Raw genomic sequence first — 16,643 nt, forward strand, 5'->3', positions numbered from 1 at the left:
TGAAAGGCGCTGTACATAAATGCAATTTATCGTTTTGTTGTTGTTTAAATGGCATGTCTCAGCAGATATTTTTTATCCCACATGGGCTATTTAGTGTGCACCTGAATGGGCAGACAGTTTAACATCTCATCCAAAGGCTGGTACCTCAAACAATGCAGGACACATGCTGGCATCAGAGTGACCCCCTGGACTAGATGAGTTTAAGATTTCAAGGTGGTAGCTTGAACATCATGGATAATGATAAATAATCGATGTTACAAAATAACATGCTGCAGCATCAAACTCTCTGAGTAGTAGCAATGCGAGGATCGTCATTTACTTCAGTATTTAGTGGATTCCAAATGATCCTGCTCATAGGTTTTTCTGTGTAACTGTGCAGTTATGGCGCTTGTCTAGGTAACAGTCGCCTAATTTTAGGATTTGGGTTTGGAAGGTTGAGGACATGCTTTTACCTCCAAGTTTTGCTACGAATTAATGAGGACTTGCCTGGCTGCTAGTGATTTGGACACAGGAAATGCTGTTCTGCAAAAACAAATGACAGTAATCCATTGCGCTTGAGGCTGATTGGAGGCGATACACATCATTAAAAAATGTCCTCATTAGAAACCACACTGACATTTTTCAGCAGATATCGCCTATATTGTCCATTAAATATTCGATGTTCTATTAAAATGAAGCAAAGAACCGACCAGAATTAAGTCCACTTTCTGCTCAGATATCCCTCGCACAAGCTGACCACGGAAATAAGTGATGATCAACATAAATAATTCCATCAACCTCCCCGTTTCCAAACAACTTTGTCTTGCCGTACATGAGCTAAGTAGGTTTTTCATTTTCCCCAGGGCACCATTAAGACGATTCCACGGTCCATGGATTTCTTCATCAAAGGAGTACAAGTTGTTAGCATCCACATTTTGATAAGCAAATCAAACTTTACGAAGGGCAGATGGAAGGATATTGAAGTAAAATGATCACAAAGAGAAACAAGCCTTTAATACGGGCTGTAGGATCCCAAGTCCGTCTGAGACGTTGCCAGCAGTTTAAACCCCTTGGCAATCAGGTGGTTTAGGTCACACAGCAACAGATTGTGCTGCACATTATGAAAATAGTGGTTAAGCTACAATGGTTCAAGGGCCTGACTCATTGGCAGCAGAACCACTCATGTTGTCTTAGTCCCCAATTCAATATAGCTGCACCATTCATGTGCTCCGCCAGGGAAAGAGAGAACACGAGGAGACAGAGATGCTAAAACTAAGGATGGTTATAGATTTCGGAATCGGGAATGAGACCCCTAATCTATTCTTGCACCTTGCCCTCTCGCACCTTGTTACTCGACTGTCTGAACAGCTCGAATCCAGAGAAAATACAGACGGCAAGGAAGCATTAACAGCAAAGGTCTACCTACCACTGCACACCTTTCACTATAAATCCTAAGAGCTGACTTTGATGGATCATTGATTGCACTTTATGTTCAATCAGATAATGGTTACTTTCTCATATCATTGCTTTGAAACGTTTTTTTTTTAAAAAAACACACTCAACAGCTATGGGCCGAGCAAAGGAATTTTTGGTGTGTCCTGACATTAGATAGCGCTTGACAACTTGTAACAACTTGCTCGGTTACAATAACCGTCCATTCCTTTTTTCGCAAAAATGACATTACTTTTTTTAAAAAAAATCGCTGAACAGGTTCGTTCACCAGTCTGGAGGGTTGCGCATTTAGATTGATGGTCAGCCATCACATCAGTACAGCCCTTTGTTTATCCTTCCGAAATTAATGCAAGGGAAAGCACACTGTTCATTATGCTGTCTTGGGATAAATGTTGAGCATGAGCTGTAATAGTGAGACTAATTTCATTTTTCCAAGGAGTTCAATCAAATAGCAGAATGGTGAAATATTAATACAACTTAAATTGCAATTAATATGTCAATGTAATTATTGAAAATGGCATGAAATTAGCTTAGATGGTGTTAACCGTCAACTGATTGTGTTAACTTCGGAGCAACACACTAAGAGTTTTTGTAGAGAAATAGCCATATGTACTCCATGCCCAATGCTGTAGCTATAATTTGCAAATTTATTCTACAATATATCTAAGATTAACTTTTGCCAGTACCAGAATCTCGAGGAATTACATTCTAAATCTAATAATCTTTTAATTATTCCGATTCTCTAATAGCAAATAAATGCAATTAATGCTGCATTCATTAGCATTGCAATTTTATAGGCTAATGAGCTAAACATCAAACTGCAATTTTTCTGTATAAAATGAAACTTTAGTCCATTTTCCAAATCTGAAAATGGTACCACTAGGTTTATGCACAAGCTGCATATTGTGAGATATTCCTTGATTAATTTCTTCCTAAATCTGGGCAGATTTCTTTTGATAATGAGCTTTTAGGAAAATTAAATGTAAATGTAATTATATAAACTGCTGAATATTCATGAAGATGACTTTTCTTAAGTTAAGCACAGAGGTAGTTTTATGACGGAGAAATTACCAGCCTTAATCTCAAACACCCTGCTCTTCATTGCAGAGCACAGTAAATCGATTGCACTTCAGTTTACATAGACAGGCAAGCATTGTATTGGGAGTTTTACAGACTCGTTCTGAAACTCGGTCTCAGGAGTGTAATCACCCTATTGATGCTTTAAACATTTAACTGCAATCTGTAGCCCATTCACACCCAAGCATGCATGCACCTAAAATGGAAGATTTGGCAGCTGTTTTGCCTAGGCTGTCTCTCTGTACTTGAAGGCTTTTGCCTGTCTAATTGTCTGTAGCAAAGCATGTTGACAAATTGGAAGGAGGATCCAATAGAGAATGGATAATCTACAAGTGATAAGTTAACCCTCCAAGGAATTGCACAGATGCTATTGTTCAACGAGGACTTGTGCCGTTGGGACCGCTCGGATGTCACTTTCCAAAATGTCAGGATTCTGCGCTCTTGTCCAAGGCACCACATTTCCCAACAGTAGAGACCTGATTTCCAAGCCCAAATGAGGGCTGAAGCAAAATACATTTATTGTTGAATGATGCTCATCTCGTTTAACAATTGATCATGTGTCAGGCGGCATAAATTGAAAATGACCCATCCTTTGAGGGCAAATGGGTGAAATTGTTCATTTCTGCTTGTGTGTGCTTGCAAATACCATTATTCCTAGAATGTGCAGAGTGGTAATATTGAGTGGTGAAAAGCAGTGTAGCAACATTTTAAATTGCTTTGTTCTTTACAATCATTCACTCAGGATTTTGCTCCCGAATTGAATGTATTGGAAGAGCTGTGTGAAAAATCACCTGCCATTGCTCCTTTGCAAGTAAAATTTCAATGCATTTATTGGAGAAATCTCTAACGAATCCTGCAATAGCAAAGCAGGATTTTACTTACTGGGGTTGCAAGCATCATCCTTGTACTTTTACTTCATTTTCTAGAATTGTGATAGAAAGACGATAAAATATTTTTTTTAAAAAAAGGCATTTGTTTAATGCGCAGCTGACCCGACTAAACATAAATGCAAATGGCAGGTATGGAATAATGTGAAATTAAACCAACATTCAACAGGTTTAATTGACCACAGTGCTTGTCCGAAGCAATTATCTTCCCTATTGAATTGGCACGAGATGAGTGGGCCCTTTGGTCACTTACCGAAACCTTGAGAGCCTTGGTTTGTTGAATCCCCTCGGCTCCATCAGTGGGAGAAATCAGAGATAGCTTGTGAGGAAAAGGAATTGTAATCTGTTCACGCACAAGCTCGTCGTCACATGTGCGCCGTATTCAAACACTTGTGCAATGTTGAAAGGAAGAAAAAAAAAGGCAACTGTCCCGGATTTCTCTGATCAATGGAGAAATAGCGCAGTGTCAGCAAAATCATCTTGTCCCCAGTGCAGGGCGATGTTTGCCCAGTCAGCTATTACTTGTTTGGCTGCTTCTCTGCGGTGCCACTGTTTAGAGCGCCTGAACTCTGGAATCCTGCTTTGTGCTTCCAACTTTATTGAAAAGGGGAATTCGGCAAAAAAAAAAATGGATTGTAGAAGTTCACATCAATTACGTTAGGAAAAGGGATCCGAATGAGGTAGAAGGCATTAATTCAGCCTAAGGGTGATCTCATGGCATTCATAAACCACTCAAGCTTTGTTCTTATGCTTTATGATGGAATCAGAACCATTGAATTTAACAACTCTCGTATTTCACTGCTACCCATCGACACATAAAACACATAAGAGGTCCAATTCTTCTGTTTTTATGTACACATTTCTTTGCAAGCCTGAAACGGTGAGAGCCCAAACATCCGTAACACCCTCCCAGAATGAACTGGCTGCTGCTGCTTGATGTCAAATAGATGCCAGGGACAAAAATAACAAATACTAGAGTCATTTGATACAATGGAAGACACGTGTTCGTGCACCTGGAGTAGAATAAAAGCACCTTTCCACAATGATTCCAGGCGCATTGGTGCAATAAGCAAAGCCAAAGCACTGACCAATGCAGAAAGTGTCTTAAACAAAGTATCACAAAGAATAGGTAGAAGGAATTGATTTCAAGAGTGACTCAAGGGGCAACATTCCGTATCTGCTCTTATTTCACTTTTGTGCGTTGTGGAATAATCGCTAAATTATTAAGAAGGGAAGGGAGTTTCCCTGAGGTGTTGCCCAACAAACCCCCAAATAAAATTGATCATTCGCTTCAGGGCGTTTTGTGAAGTTATCCTTTGGAAGAGACATTTAACCTGAGGTCTTGTCTGCTTGTTCACGGTGGATGTTAAAAATCCCAATACATATTCGAGAAAGGTAGGGAGTTTCTCCTGGTGCTCTGGCCAACATACCACCAGGGAAAATTGGTCGTTCACTTCATGGCTGTTTAGTGAGACATGTTCTGTATGCAGTTTGGTTCCCGGATTTGCCTCGAAATACAAGGTCACTCCACTTTACAGTAAAGTGCTTTGAGACATCCTCCCGAGGTTACAGGGGTTATATCAAATGCAAAGATTTTTTTTTGGTATTGATACAAGGTCAATGAATTGAACTAGAGTGTATACAGGTGCTGGATGCTTGTGGTACAAACCAGATCGACTCCCTGATCTGTGTTGATCTAGCTGTTTTGAGCTGGACAGCAAAAAGGGATGATTACTTGCCCAACTTCCTCCCTTTGCCTTTGCATAGTCTTTAGAATTGTGCACAGAACAAAAAAAAAGGCACATAAAGATATCGGCTCCCATTGTATGCACAATAATCCAGCATATGTTTACTTATCATTTACATTTTTGTCAGTAGTGTTAACATTGGTGCAGTACAACCAACAAACAGAAATGTATTTTTAATATCCTGCATTTGAAAATATGCATTGTTGATATGCTTTACTGCGTTATAGTCTGAGCACTGAGATAACCATATCGAGAAATCTTTATCTTGACTTCTGGAATTTAATGTTTAAATCCACCTCCTTCTGCATGTTTTGATGGCTACAGTATATTAAATACCCATAGAGATTGACAGCATAATTTTACTTCAGTTTCCATGCTTCACTTTAAGAATTATTTGCAGATTACCAAGCGAATATTGACGGGATTTGAAAAATGGGAATGATCTTAAATGGGAATCAGATTTAAAATTCTACTTCGGGCTCATTTGCTGTTGTCTTTTGAATATAACAATCTTACAACCTTAGAAGCAGCACCACGTTTTGTGAAATAGCTCCGTGTTTAATCCGTTTTGCTGAGGTTTTACAAACGAGAACATGACGTAAATGTTATGTAAGTAGTGATATGTCGTGAAAAAAGAGCTTCTTGCATTGTACAAAAGATAACAGGGAAATAGCAGAAGATATCCTCCAAAATATATGCTCTAAGTGGACCAGGTTTTACTGTAAAGTGTAGTGACTGTATTTGCAGGCCAACTTACCGACAGGCAATGTGGAAAATATACTTTAAGAATATAACAAGCCATGGAACGAGGCCAAAATATCCAAATAGCCACTGGCCATGTTCAATCTTTACCCTCAGACTCTACCCAATTTATTTCATCCCGGGGAGGTGAATAAGCACGAGTAAGTGTTGAAAGCTCCGAACTTCTCCCAGACACCAGGGTAATCAAACAAAAGAAAAAAAAAAACTCCACCATATCAATCGAAGAATTTACTGGGCATTATTCATCTCTCACTGGCTGCATTCCAAAGATGCCGTTACTGGTCTCCAGCAACACAGAGCCTATAGCGCAGTGCTCTGGAGTTTGGTTCGGATTTGATCGTTAACGTAGTGCAATTTATTTTCATAAACTTCAATCCACTTTTAACCTGATCTTCGTCCATGAAATTAATCGCCGCAGCATTTGATCTACTCCATTCTATCCTTTTTGGAAACAAAATGCAGAACATTAATGCACTGCCCTCTTTATTGAATAATTAGAATCTGTTGCTGGCGTGTTACTGCTATTATATATTTTTTTGTAAGCGGGAATGGCTCCCACATCAACGGATTTAGGGAAAACTAATGACTGTCCCTGGTGTGATATCCCGTACTTACACCAGCAATACACAAAAGCTGATGCTTGGCTTGATACAGATTCCAGAAAGCGGAGCATGCCATTTGCTGGGGATTTGTGTTCGGGTATTAGTTTTGCCGGTGAAACGGTGTCAGAAGCCATAGAAATTACTAAGATGCCCACAGATTAAAATACTTAATTATTCATTCATTAATTTCTGCCACATGTGACATTTTGACTGCAAAGCTGATCCTTTCTCTTATATCTCTAACTAACTTATCAAGATATTAATGGCTTAAGTTTAAGTTGCTCGCTGAAGATTAGGCAAAAGAGAATGTCACTTTAACCTTAAGATGTCAAGGTTCAGAGCAACAAGTGGGCCACACTTGCCTGATGATCTGGGGATGATTATTAATGTCTTTGAGCAATTAACAGTTCTCCCATGCAAAGATGAGCAGAAAATGCAATCATTAATCTGCCTTGTTCAGATTTCTAAAGGAAAGGTATTAGCCTTAACCTCACGCACTTTACTGCATATGAGCATTTTACACTGTTCAATCAATTTAAGAAATATTCAGATTTTTGCGTATTTATCTTAAGCCATGTCCCTTTTATTAATCACTTCACAAATCATATTCATTATTACATTCCGTGCTGGTTTTCTGGGTTTTCTAGTCGCCTACACATACATTGTCACTGCACTTTTAGGTAAATCCTGTGAAGCGCTTTGAGATGTTTAAACAAGATGGTAAGGCAAGTGTAAAATTGTTAGACGCAGTATGGAGACAGGCCATTTGGTCCATCTCAGGGTTTATACTCCACAATCTTTCTAATTCTCCTTCCTATACCCCTCTATTCTCTTTTCTCTCGTGTATACATTGAGTTTCCTCTTAATTAAATTTTTTTTTTTTGCTTCACCCACAGCGAGTTCCACATTCTCACCACCCTCTGATAATAATGCCTATTACTATAAATAAAAATAATTATTATTTGCAAACCGCGTTGATTAATTTTCAGTGGTAACCAGTAACAGATTTTGACGAGATATATTCACATCTTCACTGAAAGCTGAACGATCTTAAAACATTTTGAACACTCCAATGACCATTCTACAGACTTTGTTTCCTTTGAATGCCTATTAAACGTGAAGGATGTAAGTTTAATACAGAATGGACTATTTTATTAATTACTATGTAGGAACACAAAGAAGATTAAAGTATAGACGAAAGAAATTGAAAAGTCTATGCAAAAATCACATTAATGAAATAGGATTCTCATGGTAGTATGACATTTGTCATTATATTTATCCTGGCTCATCAATTACTCTGATACCCATCTCATATTGTGGGATACTGTGGGTTGACAGTCAAAGTTCTGAGGGATTCAAAGACATGTAAGACTCTGAATTGTCGAGAGTTGGTTTTTCTTTCTTGGTTTTGAAAAACGTCATCGAAATAGAGGGACGCCACACTTAATTACCGTTAAAATCACGGGTTCTTAAAGTTTTGCTGATCAAGAGTGAAATGGAACAGGTTCTCCTTTTGATTTGCTATTCCGCTTATTACGAGGTGTAAATCAAAGAGGTGAACCTGCATGGCATTTTTTAAAAAAAAATTCACCCGGGCATTTGCTGATTTTAAACAAGTGCTATTTAAATAAAAATGATATTATTCTTTTCAATTTAAAATGATGAGATTCCATTTCACTTTCTTTGGTCAGAGGAACCAGAAAGATGATGATTGAATGTAAGCACATAAAACGTTAATTTGCAGTGACCTGTACGAGGGTTGTCCTTTCCCTCTGGGCTATAGGCCTACTTTCACATTAATTAGATTCCCATTAGAACAGCTCCTAATCTAGTCAATTATTTAGCAAACTTCATTCTTTATCTTTAATTATTGAAGACACGCAGATGCAAAGAAGGTTGAGGCAAAGAATAATGCATGATTACAAAGAGAGAATTATGTTAACAAAAGTGGAACCAAAAAGCAAAGGTAATGTGGTAAACTAATAAGCTCAGACAGTTGCCAAAACAGAAATCAGGAGGAACGACTGTTATAGGATAATTATGTAAATGACAATGTGGTCATTATCACCAGCAGAACTTTTCATACCTATATCCAGTTCATTAAATAGATTCCTACATGTCGCCAAATGCACTAACAATGAATTACTGACGCAAAGCTTTAATGCTGTGGAAATGTGCTTGTCAGCTTCCGCAGATCAACTTAATGCCCATTAAAATGCATTACGTACACGTGGTATGAAATTCTGTTGGAATTGCATGCAGTGTCCTTAAAGTGACATCATGGCCACCATCTTGTTTCTAGCTTAGACGCACATTATGATCCTTCTATTTTGTAAATATAAAGAAGTAATCCTTCGATACGTATATTCATCCATCACATTGATAGAGTAAGTGTTTTTTATGATAAATATCACTCCCTAATGAGCATTCCCATTTACCACTCTTCTTTGACTAATCCTCTCTAAAATGATGACAATGTGATATTCGAATACTCCCATTTTAACAAGAGATGGGTTGGACGAAGAAGGACCTTTTGGCCGTTTTGATCTCATCTTTCCAGAATCTGCACCCTCCCACCCTCCCATCACAGAATCAAGTCGTTTCTTAGATGAGTCCAGCATTCTAGCCTCAACTAGCCTTCTGGAAAGCTGTTCTAGTTGTTAATTACCCTTGTGTAAAGAAATACTTCCTGGTGAATGCCCTGAAATTGTGTTTTGCGACCTTCTTGTGCTGTTGCCTTGGGATATCTGAAAGTATTGTTCTGTCCATTCAGAATCTTTTGCATCTCTATGAGGCCCTCAGCACGTGTAAGCATTGCATTTATACTAATGGGAAAAATGCAACATTGCTTCCCCGGAGGAACTGAGCTAAGTGAGCTAAGTGTGGTTCAGATCTCTGGTAACCATTGGTTGAACCTTGGTCAGTTTTTAATGCTGATAAAGACTAGTTCTTTTTCAACTTTAAAAAGGGTCTATTAAAGGTTCTTGTCCAAACTTTCGCAAGAGACTGAATGGATCAAATACAACCCTTACAAACACATTATCTGGTGAAACTGCATCCTCAAGGTTGTTCCTGGAGGTCAGCTTCGGGTTCAATTGCTTCATGTCTATTTTGATGTACTTTTTTGTGTCTGAGCAATGTGAAAAATAGAGCATAACAAGATAGGGCTAAACGTATTCTAAAAGATGTCTGGATAGCTTTCTTAGGAGTTCATCGTCTAATATGAGATCTGCATCATCTGGTGAATCTAAATCTAAGTTTAGGATCGAACCTGCATTTTCAGAATCTTCTAATCCGCACTCTGTAAATGCAGAATGGAATAGCTTTGCATTGTGATCATTTCCCCGCGACAACTTTGGGTTAATTGAGTCCCCTAACCTGTGCGAAACAGAGCTGTAGCTGCATTTACTTGGACCGGCCAGCGTGTGTCACCTGATGTCCAAACAGATGTGAAGTGGACACGTTTTCAGAGATTTCAGTAGATCAGAACTCACCCAGGTTAGGTTCAAGGTCATACTTTGGCTGTTAATCTTACTACGCACTAGCTGTTAAGGAGAGACAGGCCCTAAAGTGCTTGCGAACTCACCCACCTTTGGATAACCGCTTTGGAAAATTGCGATTATATATATATGTGTGCAAGACAAACAAAGTCCATCTCATTGAAGTATAGCCGAAGGCTGTAGTGTCCTTGAGCAAGTTACATCGAGTGCATAATCACTAAATCAAGCGATCTAATATTTTTAGAACAGCTTGAGGAGAGATAATTCATGTGTAGGTCCACAACTGAGTGATCAGATGATTCAAGGGTGTGAGCATGTGAAGCAATTGTTATATTGCACAATTTACCACGTGGTTGTGTTAATTGTTGTTGGGCTTTGTTTAAATTAAGCTGATGGAACATGATGTTCAGCTAAAATTCAAACTTACACAGGGAAGAATGTATATAATGTAAGTCGATGAGGAAGGAAACAATGGTGGAGCAGAGAAACGTACCAATAATTTGGAGACCAAACTCAACAGCAGAGTTGTCAGAAAGACATGGGTTTACAATCTGCACAAGTCTGGCTTCCCCAGTCAGAATGTTCTAAAGTCTGCACTAAATCTTAAGACAATGGTCTGAAAGCTGAGTCCACGAGACACATCAAACCTCTGGGAAGCTCCCACCTCCGTCTCTGGTATTTTTTAAGCATTTTCACCCATTACCGTACCTCATTTGTAATAATAAAAATAATCCTTTCATCTTAGTGCTTTGCCAGCTATTGCTATACTCTCTGTATTTTGTAGGTGAATGTGTTATGGACATATAGTCATGACATGAATGACCAATTCACCTGTTTGCTTGTTGGCTCGGAAATTGTTCGATTAATAGGATCTTTAATATCTGCCTTAAGAATGGACAGACAGGACCTCAGTTTAAACGTCTCATCTGAAGAGCAGATTTCAAAACACACCATACAAGTGTTCTGCTGTGACCCCGAGCCTTACAACAGAGGCAAATCCTCTTAAGATTATTTCTGTAATATTATTTACTTGGTTTCACTTTTGTTCAAGATACTTTGCAAGCCTCTTTTAATGGGATGTGTTTTCTCAATTTTCATCTCTGGTCTTCCAACTCTAGCCAAGAGGATAAAAGAACCATCTGCTTACAACAGTCCGAGGCCAATGGCAATCCTAAACTCGATGCCCACGGGGTGATTTTCCCTTTAATTCACCCTCCATCCTGGTGAAGAAATAGCAGGCCTCCAAGTGAAGCTTTCCTCTGGTGGGCTGGCTGCGACTGAAAACACACCATGCTGGAGCCTGTTGGCGTTAACAGCAGGGTACTATCTCCAGGGCCTGCACAGACCCTTTGGTGACCTGCCAGTTTTCAGCGAGTTGGCCCAAATCCTTCCTGGAATGAAACAGCACAGTTTTCCGCAGGAGATGTACGTGTGCTGAAATTCCCATCGACTTTAGGCAGGGAGGCATTGGCGATGTCAGCTCTGGGATGCTGCCCTGCATGAGGGGCATTGTATAAATGTAAGTTGTCGTTGTTGTTGTGTTGGCCACTATTACAATCGCACACAGTCGCTATGACTGACCAGAATTCCAGTCCATTGTGCGAAGTCCGCAAGCATAACAGATCACAGTATTACTGCAGGTACAATTGTATGTCTGAGCGTGGTGGGAAGAGGACTGAGGAGAGTGAGATTCACACACGATTTACTTAATGGGTTAATTTGTCTATTTTCACAAAACACAAAGCTGAAAGAACCAACGCAGATTAGGAACACAATGTACTGAAGCACTTTGGCATATCGGACATTTTATAATAGATTTTCTTTCTCCCCGTTTTTTTATTTTCTCCACAGGATAATCGCTGACAAGAATCAATCTTCCACTAGTTAAGACATCCCATCAAGGCAGCCTGAGCCACAGACCTTACCATGACTGGCATCGATACCGCTCCATCGCTGGTTATCAGAAGCCACATGGTTTGATGGGAATAAAATGGAAACAAAACAACTCCAAACAGTTCATCATTTTTTTGTGCCATTATGAATATTTCAGTCAGCGAAGCCCCTCAGGCAGGTTTGTTGGTATTTTGTTCAGATTAAAATAAGAGACATTGAATATACTTGAGTCAGGCAAGGTAAGGAAACAACTAAATCAGCTGTGAAACTCTGCAGGGAACATTGTCACCCATCATAGCTCTGTGTATTTTTCAAATAGGGACTGAATTTCTCAGGAAAGTGTTCCAATACATCCACATATATGAGGCTGAATAACTGTCTCAGAAAAACGCAAAGGTAAAGATATTCTATTTAATATCTGTTTCTATTGACTGCTGCACAACCTCATGGGCAGAAACCTACTAAGGGCAGTGCTATTCACTTTGAATAAAGATGTCCCAGAAGGGACCTTATAGGGTTTTCATTTATTTATTTATAATTTTTTTTGTTATTTATACAGCACAGAAGGAGGGCCATTTGGCCCATTGTGTCTGTGCTGGCTCTTTGAAAAGAGCTGTCCAAATCAAACCCACTCCCCCTCTCTCTCCCTATAGCCCTGCAAACTTGTCCTCCCCAAATAATTTATCTACTTCTCTCTTAAAAGTTGTTATCGAATCAGCTTCCACCACCTTTTCAGGCAATGCGTTCCAGATCCCAACAACTTGCTGTGTGAAAACATTTCTCCTCACCTCCGCTCTGTTTCTTTGAACAACTATTTTCAATCAGTGCCCTCGGGTTACCGACCCACCTGTCAGTGGAAATAGTTTCTCCTTGTTCACCCTATCGAATCCCCTCATAATTTTGAAAACTTTTATTAAGTCTCCTGTTAACTTCCTCTGCTCAGAGGAGAATAATCCCAGCTTCTCGCGCCTCTCCTGATAACTGAAGACCTTCATGGTACCATCCTGATAAATCTCCTTTGCATCCTCTCCAATGCCTTGACATTCTTCTTAAAATGTGATGCCCAGAACTGAACACAGTCTCTCGCTGAGGCCTAACCATTGTTTTATCATAACTATCCTCCTCAGCATTTACTACTTTACCGAGCTTGGTATCATCTGCAAACTTGGAAATTGTACTCTCTGTACCCAAATCCAGGTCATTTGTATAGATCAAAAACAGCAGTGGTCCCAATCCTGGGGGACACCACTGCACTGAGGTTTCCAGTCAGAAAAACAACCGTTCACCACCAATCTCTGCTTTCTGTCTCCCAGACAGTTCTGTGTCCATGCTGCCACTGGAATTGAGAATGAAAACCCAGAACAATATTTTCGGATGCCCAAGACAGCAGAAGAAGAAGGGACAGGGTTCCAAAGGGCAGTTTCAGAGCAGATACTGGGACTTGTTTGTTTACCTGGAGGGTAATTAATGATTGGAACAGGTTACCAGAAAGGATGGTTGAGGTAAGGCACTGGACTCATGTAAGAAACAGCTTGATGATGTGATGAGAGTGTGCTGGGGTGGGTATGTCAAATGGGCCCAAGGGCCTTCTGGTTGCGAACTTCTTTTGTGATCTTGTAATCTCGTAGCTCTGATGATATTTGACACCTTGCTCTTTAAGTTCAATAACACTTGGGGCTTATCAATGGGAGGGGAAGAAAAATAACATTGGAAAGAAGGCACTTTGGCTGTTGCATAAGCATCAGCAACCATATGGTGCTATGTTTTCATCTGTGTTGCTTCCAAGTATGTTCCATCTCTGTTTGGAAACCTCCATCACACTTGTTACTCTCCTGAGAGTGGCTGAATTTTAATTCTAGGAGTGGAAAGTCACGGTGGATTCTGAAACATTCAAAATTGAATAGGACATTCAGGAACCCATCAGACGTGAAGACTGTTTTTTAACAGAATTATTCAATAACAAGACCAAGTGGCTTAAAAAAAAAGAAGTTTATGTAAGCATTGCCTAAACATGGTGAGGCAAGCTTTGAAACAAAATTATGGTGCATTGCTCCAGGCATGACACACTGAACCAAAACTTTTCTGACAAGCTACATTGACCTCATTTGGGTAAGTTCCAATAGTTTGTTTGGTTCACATCTCAAACTGTTAATTTTTAATGTGTAAAAATATAGCCACTTGGCGTACGCATTATGAGATGTGTGAAAATGAGAAATGTTGAAATAGGAGCCAGTTATATTGTTCCCAGAGTGCATAATAATCCACCTTATCCAGGATTTGCTAGTAACTGACAGAACTCATTCTCCCATTTGTGTCAGAAACAATATTCATGGCTATGAATATTCTACCTTTCCTGTGTGGCTACTTACTGCTGTGTAATTATTTATTGTAGTCTAACCAGGTTCTTCTTTCTTGCATTATTTCCTCCATTTCTACCAGCCGAAGCAATAAGAAAGGAAAAAGCCCACTTGACTCATTTAGTCTGGAGCTCCGTTTCAGACAGCTTTACATTGATCCCACCACTGTACTCTAAGCAGAAATCGATCTGTTTGCTTCATAAAAAGTTGCACGTATGGGATCGAGTGGCACAGAGTTAGTGCATAGTCACTTCACACCTGCAGGTCCACCCCATGTTGAAGCATTGAAACTAATGTGAAATGGGTTTGGGACAAAACTCAAGCCCTGCCTCTGGTGTTAAGGATACATAGCATAATCCTGCCCCGATTTAACACCATTGGCAATTAAATTTAGCGAGATCAAAGAGTGACTGAAGTAAGGAATGAAATTATTGTACAGTTGCACTCAGGCTGCTTTTCAGAGGTTGGGACTAAATTAGTTCAAAGTCTGCATTTCAGAAGCTACCTGTGTTATATCTGACTTGATCGGAGATTGAAATGGAAAAGTATTGTCTTCCCCACACTTAATATCTCACACTTAGAAAAATAACAACAACATATTTCCCAAGTTACGTTCACCTCGTGTTTCTTAAGATTACAGTCACAGATCCTGGTTCTGCAAAACAGCTTTTCAACTTCAACTGCATCAATTCCTTCACAACTGTGCAAGTTTCACATACAACCTGACTCTTCTTTTTCTAATGAGAACAAATTGAGCTTTCTTCATGATTCGGTAATCAGCCTCAAGACCATCTTGTTTGCCTCACTTACACCTTTACAAATGTCCTTTAGTGCCATATGATTCTTTCATGAATCCCTTGACAGCTTGGTTAATGTATTCAGCATGCTTCTGTAGCTCTTTGCTGCGAACACCAACAAAAAGAAATTATTTAAAAATTCAACAGCACCTTTCTCTTCATTTTGTGTTCATCTTCCCTCACCTGAATGAGAGCTATTTGTTCGTTAATGCTTTGTCTACTTCCAGCGCAACTGAAGATCTTTATTCTTTTTCCTCCTGTCCAATGCAATTTGTGTCTCAATTTTCTTTTTTTTTTGGTCTGTGGTATCCCTCATTATAACTTTGTTTAGTTTTTCATGTATTCCTTCCTAACTCGTTCCTTGCATCATTTAAAACACCATGGCTTTCTATTTACATTTGCTTCTAAATTCCTACTCAATCATTCTCCTCTGTGATTTGCCCTTGAATGATTTCCATTCATATAAAGGGTTTCCCTCACTAATAAATTTTACTACGTCTCCTCCGTTCTGGCAGCAAAATCAGCCTGTAACTTGGCCCATTCATTTGCATTTTCTATCCTTTTCCACAATCGTATAATTGCTGATTATGAAGTTGTGTCCAACCAATATATTGTGATCCCAGTCACAAACAAGAGAGGTTTGAAAGAAGAAGGCCCTTTGGCCATCTGACCTCATCACCCTACAGTCCATTCATCACAACAGCATCAAGCTGTTTCTTAAATAAGTCTCAGTTTCTTGGCCTAAGTCATGCTTCCTGTTGTTAATTACTCTCTGCGAAAAGAAATATCTTTAGTGACTGTGATCTGGGGTTTACAATGCTAGTGGCTGTACGTGTACCAGATTATTGGGTGATTAGCGACTGAAGCATTGGATGTCACAGGTTACAACACAGGATGCCGATGAAATGCTATCATAGTGAGAATACTCACAAAGTGGTTGTGTTACCTGTACTTCCAGTGTTGCCTATTTGAACCTCAGTTCGACCAAACTTGGCCCTGAAAGCCGCAGTGCTCGGATAGTCACTGAATTAGAAGCCCTCTGGCAGGTCGTTACCTCATGATAATATCAGGTGAATCACAATTAGCAGTTTTAAATTATTCTACGTTATGTTTTCTCCTTTCAGCTGAGTGCTGTTTATAAGCGGGGAGAGGGGAACGACACCTAACGTTTCCTGTTTCTGACTATCTGGAAGCAATCTGGCATGCGTGGTTTCCATATGTTTCAGCCAGGAGCAGGTCGCTTTCTGATAGCATCAACTACCGACAAAAGGCATATTAAGCATCATTCTAAAGCACTTAATTGCTGCTGCTGGTTGTGTGCAAATAAATGTGTGCTTGCTTTTTATTGTGTTGCTGAAATACTAAATTAACACTGTGCTGGCTGCTAAGTGGAGGGTTTTTGTGCATCGCAGTTAAGTTCGGTTTGTTTGCCTTCAACAAGAACAACTCCAATCTTGCTAATGGGACCTCGTTTGTCATGAGTTTTTTTTCGCGGCTATATTGAATTATCCTGCGTAAAGATTTTAAATGAAATGCGCTATTCGGTATTATCTCAAACATGCTTTGAACATTGGGGCTGTATTTATTGC

Source organism: Callorhinchus milii, unplaced genomic scaffold (genome assembly GCF_018977255.1).
Source record: "Callorhinchus milii isolate IMCB2004 unplaced genomic scaffold, IMCB_Cmil_1.0 Scaffold16, whole genome shotgun sequence".
NCBI lineage: Eukaryota > Metazoa > Chordata > Chondrichthyes > Chimaeriformes > Callorhinchidae > Callorhinchus > Callorhinchus milii.